The 10,410-nt window shown below is 39.0% G+C and overlaps 1 long non-coding RNA gene across 1 annotated transcript in view; it reads left to right on the forward strand.

Moving 5' to 3' along the window:
- Positions 1 to 8,336, forward strand: part of LOC108538883 (uncharacterized) — a 17,973-nt gene extending 9,637 nt beyond the window's left edge. The window contains exons 2-3 of the long non-coding RNA XR_001888215.1: positions 4,768 to 7,150; positions 7,662 to 8,336. This is a non-coding gene — a long non-coding RNA (uncharacterized LOC108538883). The remainder of the gene's footprint in view (positions 1 to 4,767; positions 7,151 to 7,661) is intronic.
- Positions 8,337 to 10,410: the final 2,074 nt, after the last annotated feature.

The following is a 10,410-nucleotide window of genomic DNA, read 5'->3' on the forward strand; positions in this document are numbered from 1 at the left end:
GTTTTTTTTTTTTTGTATTTTTTAGTAGAGATGGGGTTTCACCGTGTTAGCCAGGATGGTCTCGATCTCCTGACCTCGTGATCCTCCCGTCTTATTATTTTTATTTTTTATTTATTTATTTCGAGACAGAGTTTTGCTCTGTTGCCCAGGCTGGAGTGCAATGGCGTGATCTCAGCTCACTGCAACCTCCACCTCCCGAGTTCAAGTGATTCTCCTACCTCAACCTCCCGAGTAGCTGGGATTACAGACACCCAGTACCATGGCCAGCTAATTTTTTTATTTTTAGTAGAGATGGGGTTTCACCATGTTGGCCAGGCTGGTCTCGAACTCCTGACCTCAGGTGATCTGCCTGTCTTGACCTCCCAAAGTGCTGGGATTTATTAGGCATGAACTACCACGCCTGGCCTATTTTTTATTTTTTTGAGACGGAGTCTCACTCTTGGTGTCCAGGCTGGAGTGCAGTGGCATGACCTCAGCTCACTGCAGCCTCCGCCTCCCGGGTTCATGCGATCCTCCTATTTCAGCCTCCCGAGTAGCTGGGACTACAGGTATGTGTCACCCTCCTGGCTAATTTTGTATTTTGGTGGAGACAGGGTTTCACCATGTTGACCAGGCTGGTCTTGAACTCCTGACGTCAAGTGATCTGCCTGTCTTGGCCTCTGGAATTTATTTTATTTTATGATATACTGTAAAGTCGGGATCTAACTTTTTTCCTCAATAAATAGTTTTTTAAAACTGTTTATTGAAAATTTGTCTTTTCCCTGCTAATTGAAAATGCTGCTTTTACTATATTCTGCATTCTTATGTATCCCTGATCTGTTTTGGAAGCTTTGGAGTCTTCTAGCTTGTTCCCTTGCTTCTTGTGATATTCTTATTTAATCTCTTCAATCACAGTCATTGTCCTGAAACACAGATCGTATCATACCCCTCTTGCACAAACGCTTTCCAAGTATTTTATTGCCTGCAAGAAAAGAGACCAAACTTGTTAGCCAGGTCTAACTCTAAGCTATCTTACTAGCTGCATTTCCCCATGGACTCTCTGCTTTTGAAGCATACTGTATTTTCATGTATTTGTACCTTTTTTCCTACTGTTCTCTTAGCTAGAAATAGCCTCCTGAATCCCATTCTTTTCTTATTAAACCCTACTTTCCTTTTAAGACTCACTGTAAAGCATATCAAAGCCCCACTTTAACTTGTGTTTCATTTAGTCTCTAATTAGTGTCATTTGCCTTCCTATTTCCCCAAATAGATTATCAAATCTTGAGGATGTCTCGTTAAGCTTTTATTTTTTAAATTTTATTTATGTATTTATTTTAGGCAGGGTCTCACTTTGTCGCCCAGGCTGGAGTGCAATGGTGTGATCACAGCTCACTGCAGCCTCCACCTCCCGGGCTTAAGTGATCCTCCCACATCAGCCTCCCAAGTAGCTGTGACTATAGATGTGTGCCGCCACACCCGGCTAATTTTGTATTTTCTTGTAGATACAGGGTCTTGCCATGTTGGCCAGGCTGGTCTCGAACTCCTGGGCACAAGCGATCCACCTGCCTCGGCCTCCCAAAGTGCTGGGATTACAGGTGTGAGCCACTGCACCTGGCCTCATCAATCTTTTATCTTACCTTATTACCTTTCATATAGTCAATCTTCAGATAATGCTTATTGAATAGAGTTGAATTTATTCATACACACACATACACATCCATCCATATGCTCTAAACTGTTAGTGAACAAAAGCCATTTGTGTCAGGGGTCCCTAAGACCACCCCAGGTTTTGCTAGGACTCAGACAACTTAGCATATAGTCATTCTCATGAAAGAATACAGAGCAAAGTCAGCAAAAGAAAAGGCATATAGGGCGAAGTCCAGAGGAAACCAGGCACAAGTTTCCAAGGGTTCTCTCCCAGTGGAGTCACACAGAACATACTTAATTTCCTCATCAACGAGTTGTGACAACACATGTGATACATTACCACCCTGGGAAGTTTGCTAGAGACTCAGTACCGAGAGTTTCTACTGGGGCTGATCACGTAGGCATCCCCTGCCAAGCACATACCCAAATTCCAGACTGCCAGGAGGAAAACGAGTGCTCAGCATAAACCATATTATTTACACAAACAGTTTCAGCACCCATCAGTTAATGGTGGGAACCCTTTTGAAATCTAAGTTCCCAGATGCTGGCCAAGGACCATTCTGTAAGCAGGCCTTTCCAAAGACAGCAGTCAGATCTGCTCTGTTAACCCTTTTCTGCACAACCTTTTTTTTGGAGGGAGGTTGGAGTCTCACTCTGTCACCCAGGCTGCAGTGCAGTGGTGCCATCTCAGCTCACTGCAACCTCCGCCTCCCAGGCTCAAGCGATTCTCTTCTCCTGTCTCAGCCTCCTGAGTAGCTGGAATTACAGGTGTGTGCCACTACAGCCAGCTAATTTTGTATTTTAGTAGAAGTACATGGTTTCATCATGTTGTCCAGGCTGGTCTCAAACTCCTGGCCTCAAGTGATCCGCCCACCTCAGCCTCCCAAAGTGCGGAGATTACAGGTGTGAGCCACCCCGCCTGGTCAACACAACCATATTTTGTTTTGTTTTGAGATGGAGTTTCACTGTTATTGCCCAGGCTGGAGTGCAATGGCACGATCTCGGCTCACTGCAACCTCCACCTCCCAGGTTCAAGCGATTCTCCTGCCTCAGCCTCCCGAGTAGCTGGGATTGTAGACACCCACTACCATGCTCAGCTAATTTTTTTGTATTTTAGTAGAGACAGGGTTTTACCATGTTGGCCAGGCTGGTCGCAAACAATCATATTTTGAAGAACTTAACTTCACAGATGGTTAATGCCTAAAGGGAAGAGAAAATCAATATGGTAGGAATGGTCAGGAGATATATGCTAAGTACTTTAATTGATACACTCTTCTCAGAGGAGATGGATTATAAGCTGAGGCCTGAAGAAGAGCAAGACATAGAAAGGGCTAAAGCCAAAGACCCATGTTTGGCAGTAGGATGTGAGGTTGGGGAGAAATGGAGGTGTGCAAATTATAGGGGCCCCAAAAGCTGGGCAGGATATTTACAGTTTGATGTAGTGGCACTAGGACATCTTCCTAGACTGGGGAGAAAGTGGTACTTTAGGATGGCTACGTAGTTAGCAGTGGGTGGGGAGGTTCTGGGGAGAAGAGATGAGGTGCAGGAAGACCAACAAGGGAACATGTGCAGTGACCCAGATGAAAACCTAGATAAGAAGTGCTCATATATCTAGTTCAGCATTCTGCTTAAAATGGGCTTTTATGGCCAGGTGCAGTGGCTCACACCTGTAATCCCAGCATTTTGGGAGGTTGTGGTGGGTGGATCACTTGAGGCCAGGATTCAAGACCAGCCTGGGCAACATGGTAAAACCCTGTCTCTACAAAAAATACAAAATTAGCTGGGTGTGGTAGCATGTGCCTGTAGTCCCAGCTACTCAGGAGGCTGAGGCAGGAGAAACGCTTGAACCCAGGAGGCAGAGGTTGCAGTGAGCCAAGATGGCACTACGGCACTCCAGCCTGGGCAACAGATGGAGACTCCGTCTCAAAAAAAACAAAAAAAAAAACAGAGGTGGGGACGCTTCTAAATCATTGAAAGGGTGGAGGGATCAAGTGGAGATAGGTTATGAAAGAAGCTATGTCAAGGGTGAATGTAACTCAAAATAATCACACATTTAACAAGATATTTCAACTGAATTTTATTTTAGAATTATTGTAGTTAGAATTTCCTTTTAAAGTTGTAAGTAGGTAACATATTTTATTTGAAGATAAATTTATATGATTTTTATATTGTATAATGAGTAAAAAACTAGGATACAATGAAGTCTACCTCTATTTAAATGAATGATGTTGACAAATATATATGTGCATGTATTGTGAACATTTCATTAACCAAAATAGAAGAATAAGAATTTTCTATCAGCACTGTTTTTTGTTTGGAATTAAACATTTCCATACTAATATAAATGCCAAAAAATAAATCAACTTTTACATTTCTTTCAGTTTTAATAGTGTAAGATCCTAGTGAAAGGTAAGGATATGTATATTAATAAATTTTTATTTTTTAATGTTCCTGAAAAATGTGCCATTCTACCATGTTTGCTCTGTTATTACTTGCATGGTCTTATGTCCAGTTTGTGGTTGGTAATTGAATATTGTGCATAGTATCACAATATAGAATCCACGTTCATTATCCTCTAATCATAGTCTTATTATTCGTGTAAATTCTTCTTCCTGTATTTATTGAAGCCTTACACCTTTTTATACTGTAGTTAACCATCCAAAAGCAAGAAGGTGTTTCCCCCTCTAATAACTTTCTCTGCAGTTATCAGTCAGTTCGAAGAGCCCATGTAGTTTTAGAATTAGAGATACAGGATGGAAAAGATAAAATACTAATTTGAGATGTGCGTGTGCAGTATCAGGCTCCATACTTGAGAGCCAAAGGTTTAAGAGTCTTGATTTTATGCCGGGGATGCCTTCACTGAAACTCACCCAAATAGCAGAATACTATTTTCATCAATTTACTAATACAGGTGTTATCTAGCGCCATATGTTTTCTTTGTCCTATTGGTTTATCATGTGATATTGCTTTGATGTGTTCTGTTGTTACTTTGCGCCTTTGGGGTTCCACATACCTTTGTGGGAATCTCAGGGTGCAAGTAACACTGTATAAATGAAAATACTTTGAAAATTGCAGTGTAAACTAGCTCAGATGTTTGACACTTTGTTTGAAGTCTTTGTTTCTCTTGTCTTCTCTCAATAGGAATATACAGATGTTGCCACAGGAATCTAATCTGAAATCGTACAAATGGAAATGACACTACAGGAGAATGTTTGGGAGCATCTCTCTCTTTTTGTCAGGAGTTAGAAGTGACACTAAGGCACTAATACTGTAACTTCTTGATAAAATAACTTTATTTTTTAGTAGTGGAATGCTGCAACTTTTTTACACCTAACAATTGCTTTTAAATTACAGTATTCAATTTAAAAGTTGTATTAACTACAGTTTCCTTTGCAAAAAGTCTCAAAAGAATCACTTGAAGGGCATTATTTGTTGATGCGTTTTTCTCTGAGCATGGTTTCATAGAGAGAACTTCACCAAGTTATATTCAGACGTTTATATGTTGAAAGTTTTGCTTACATAATAAAAACAAAAACAAGCATCTGAATTGTATAGTGTCTGTACATGAAAGAACTTTAAACAGTGGCCTTATGGTAGAAAATTTTATACCGGATTTTTCTTTTTCTGATGACATTTTGGCTTATAACTCGAAGTTTTCTTAAGTTTCTGAAGATCAAGGCCTATATAATTCATACATTTCATATTATAAGAAGGCAAGAGACAAGGTGCTTCAAATATTCCATCAGGTAGTTATGAGTGCACTGAATTTTTAGTAATGTGTTCATTCAGTTTTTTCCCACAACTATTTGCTCTTTTCCAATTTCAAAATGCTATTGTGGAAAATATGTAAAGATTTTGTAATCTATAGTCCATCTTATTTTTCCCTCAGGGCAAGCTTGTGCATATCATATTTTTAAAGGCTTTTTAAAAATCTGACACACAAAATCTCATATTTGAAAATTGTACTTTACTACTACAGCATTACACATTTTGCAAGCACATCTTATAGAGTGTTTACTTTTAGTTCAGTTGATATGTAGTGCATACCTACTATGTGTAAGAGCAAATGGATGGGATTTTAAGTGAAATTTTTAGGTCCCAGTACCTTATTTCTTTATGTTTTCTATGTTCTGCTTAACAGTACATATACATTCCCAATTACATTTTTGTGAAATGTTTATTTGTAATAAAATAAAATGTTGTTGCTCTTTCTGCTTAAAGAAGTTACTTGCCAGTTTGTGAGAACATTATTTTAATGTTGTAGGAGACTTATAGCCTTGGATAGCACCTGTTGATGTTTAAAGCCCTGTTCTGTGCTTACAAAGACAGAGCTTTCAAAATTAAAATGTGAAGGTTGATAAGAACTTGGTTTTTCATGACTGGATGTGAAAAATCTTAGTACATTCAGTTTTCTTTTCCATATCTTTAAAAAAGATAGGGCAGCCTTTTCCTTAAGTGAGTTCATGATAAGGGGGGCAGGTGCACTTGATTCATTGCTAAGCAGGTAATAAATTTAGGTAGATGGCCTGTCTTGTACTGTGTACAATCTCTGTAGGTCAGATTTTCCAAACATATTTAGCATTCCATTTATGGTAAGAAAGAAATGCATGCACACAGGTAGTATGGCAACTTTATATTGTGTTAGGTACTTATAAAATCTGTCTTAAATTTTAAAATAATTGATTTCATTTACTCCCATATTCTAGGGGACAGTTATGAGCCTTGAATATGTAATCATTTGATTGACAACTATGTATTGCACAAATACTGTACTAAAATTACAGCAATGAACAAGAAGACAAGACACATGGACCCTACCTTTATGGTACAAAGAGTCTAATAGGAAAAATGGACATTAAACAGAAATATAACTTGGTAAATGGCCTTTGTAGCTCAATTTTTATTTATTGTAACACATAAAGGTAAGATGGCTGATTTACTATTATTCATTCCACAACGGATTCCCGATTTGGATATTCTTTTGGCACTGTCTCAAAATGCAAAGCGTGTTATCTGCAAAATACCTATGCAGAAAACATTGTGTGTATAAGATCTAAAGCCTAAAAGGAAAAACCAGCTTGATAATTTAGAGTATAAAATAAGGACAGGGACCATGTCTGTCTTGTCCACCATAGTATCCCCAGCACCCAGCTTCCTATTTGACATGTGGTAAGAGTTCATTAAATATTAGTTGAATAATGAATGAATAGGGAATAATAGAATATGTTTATTAGGAACTACTTGTGTAATTTTCATATGGAGGTTGAACAAAAGGTTATCCATAGCATTTTTTATTGACTTGAAAGAATTTGAATTATTGAATGCATAAGACTTGAGAAGACAAGTTTTTTTGTTTTTTGTTTTTAATAAGTCCCATACCATTGCCTCCTCCCCTTCCTCCCCTACGTGCTAGGCCCTTCGCTGGTACTGGGAAGACAAAGATAATAAGACACAGTCCCTGCTGTGAGGAAGCTCACGCACTACTGAAGAAGAGAATCACAAAAACAAAGAATCACAATGTAGAGTAAGTACTTTAGTGGACATATATACAAGAAGTTGAGAGAAAAGTTGGCATTTCTGGTTCAGCATCCCCTCGTCATGTTTTTTCCTATTGGTTTCACCAACCTCGGAAGGCACTATTCTTTTGGTGGTTTTGCTGGTTTTAAAAATTGATGCATTGGGGGAAACTGGGTAAATTGTACACGGAATCTCTCTGTATTATTTCTTTTATAGCTGCATGTGAATCTAGAGTTATTTCAATATAAATTTCAATTTGAAGAATTGCCCATAGTCTTATCACAGAGAACACTATTATAAATATTTTGGATGATACATTTTCATTTTTTTCTATTGGAAAGAAACTCACTACATTTACATATAACAATTTACGTAGATGTATACTATGTACCACACTTTACCTAATAAATCCTACATTTTGAATAGTTTTTTTTTAAAAAAAAAAGATGGGGATACTTCCAGGCAGAAGCAAGAAAAGTAAAGCTGGATGAGAAACTCTTATCATCTTTATTACCCAGCAAATTCAATAACCACCAGGCACAAATTCACCAAGAGCAACCAAGCAAGGAAGGAAGAAGAAGCTGATGCAACAAGGTGTGGTATGACTTCATCCCTCACCCATCCCCATAAGTAGCACTGAGTAAAACAATGGAGATGACAAAATCTTGGTAACAGTGGGCCCCAGTATGGACGAAGGCTCTGACGAGGTGACCAGGCCACGTGGAGGAGAGTCAAGGAAAACTCTTGGGACAACAAAGTCTTTGCTACCATCTCAGGACCTCAGCAGAAGGGGTAAGATTCACCAGGACTAGGCATTTCCCAGGTCTCAGAGCAGCCTAGGAAAGCCAAATCCTGCAGAAGTCAGAGACACCTTTGACTGGGTCTAGTGAGTTCTGGTTCTGGACGTTTAATGGGAACCTAGAAGAGAGGGGATACCCAGGTTCCCCAACAAATTTCCATCAAATATGATGATTATGAGCTCTGAGTCCATTAAAATACAGAATGAATATTTAAGAACTGAGGAATCATAGATGTAGAATAGGATGTAAATGTTATAAATCTTGACAAAGAAGAATTAATGTACATTGACAAATTCAGACATGGAGGAGGTAAAGTGGGATAAAGACTAAGAACTAACTGTCTCATCATTCATGGCCAGGTGTCATGTCAAGTCATGTCTTAAGATTATAGTATGGGGAAAACTCTAGTGACCAACCTTAAGTTTTCCACAATCTTTTTTTTTTCTTGACCTTAATACAGTGGTTCTCAAAGTGTGGTCCCAGACCAGCAACATCAGCGTCACCTGAGAACTTGTTAAAATGCAGATTCTTGGCCCCACCCCAGACCTCCTGAATCAGAAACCCTGGGGTGGGGCCAAGCAATCTGTGATTTAACAAGTCCTTCAGGGGATTCTGGCACATACTTGAGTTTGAGAAACACTGGCTTACTTATTCCTTTTAGGAACCAATGAAGAAACATTTATCTGAAGTTCAGCAGCCCCTTCAATTTCATTCCTAATTTTTTTTCTATTGCATTCAAATAAAGTTAAATCTAAAATTTGTTAGATGGCCGGGCACGGTGGCTCATGCCTGTAATCCCAGCACTTTGGGAGGCCGAGGTGAGTGGATCACTTGAGGTCAGGAGTTTGAGACCAGTCTGGCCAATATGGTGAAACCCTGTCTCTACTAAAAATACAAAAATTAGCCGGGCGCAGTAGCATGCGCCTGTAATCCCAGCTACTTGGGAGGCTGAGGCAGGAGAATCACTTAAACCCGAGAGGCAAAGGTTGCAGTGAGCCGAGACCACGCCATTGCACTCCAGCCTGGGCGACAGAGCGAGACTCCATCTCAAAAAAGAAAATAAATAAATAAAACTTGTTAGAATAAAAAGTTTAGAGATTCCCACCATCATTCCTGTCTGTACATATGAGTGAATTGAGAGGTCTGGAAACATACCCACCCACTGTTAACACTGTTGATTTTTTTTTAAATGGTGGGATTATGAGTGACTGTACTCTTCTGTATCTGTCAAATATAATGAATGTTGTATCATTTTTATAAAATAAAGTCTTTCTTTTTTAAAACAGTGGTAAGAACATTTCATCCATCCATTATATATCTGCTACCAAAATCCAGGTAAACAAGCTTTTACCTCTATAGGCTGGCTACTTCACTATAGTCCATTGGGGTTTTACTGCTGGCCATTCCTCCCACATCATAAAAAGTAGGTAGGCTTATTTTAAGTATGAATTGTGTTGAGTTTTAAATACAAATGATCGATTTATAATATTTAACAATAATATATAAAAAATTAAATTTGGCTGGACATGGTGTAATGCCAACACTTACGGAGGCTGAGGCAGGTGGATTGTTTGAGCTTAGGAGTTTGAGACCAGCCTGGGCAACATGGTGAAACTCCATCTCTACAAAATATACAAAATTAGCTGGGTGTGGGGCGTGCACCTGTAGTCCCACCTATTTGGGAGGCTGAGGTGGCAAGATCACTTGAGCCTGGGAGATCAAGGCTGCAGTGAGCTGTGACAGCCTGGGTGACAGAGTGAGACCCTATCTCAAAAATAATAATAATAATCATCTTACTGCTTTTCTTTTTAAAAAGAAAAACAACTTTTTTTTCTTGATCGAAAGTTGTTAAAGAAAAGACAACAGGCCCAAAATGGTGTCGCTCATGCTGAGGCTCCGCGCCACCAAACAGAAACCTAAGTTGTTTGCTTGGAAGATGTGACCTTCCAACAAATCAGAAGAGACAGTAGCCAAATGCCATTAAGCCAGCAAGATTTCACTTACATCCCTGTAAGGAAAGCAACCTTGAAATGGCCGCTTCTCTGTTTGTTCCTTGTTCCTGCTTTCCTCCACTTTTTTTGCCTGTAAAACTCACCCACTCTGTTTACTCTTTGGAGCTCCTTTCTGATTTGTAGATTGGATGCTGCCTGGTTCATGCATCACTAATGAAAGCCAATCAGATCTTTGAAACTCAGTTTGTTGATTTTTTGTCCTTGACAAAGTAGATAGAATAGTATGTAAAAGAGAGAAAAATTTGTCTATAATCCCACTGCTCATAAATATTTAGTACAGACTAACATTTTGTTTTTTCTCATTAGTCTTTTTTCTGGGCTTTATTGTTTTGGTAGTTGAGATTATACTTTATTACATATATTCAGTCTTTGTGGGTAGTCCCATGTTTAAATCATGTTTAAAGTTTATATGATATTCAAACATACCTATTGTAAAGGACAAGGAATAGAATCTC

The sequence above is a fragment of the Rhinopithecus bieti genome, unplaced genomic scaffold (assembly GCF_001698545.2).
Source record: "Rhinopithecus bieti isolate Rb0 unplaced genomic scaffold, ASM169854v2 scaffold_17629, whole genome shotgun sequence".
NCBI lineage: Eukaryota > Metazoa > Chordata > Mammalia > Primates > Cercopithecidae > Rhinopithecus > Rhinopithecus bieti.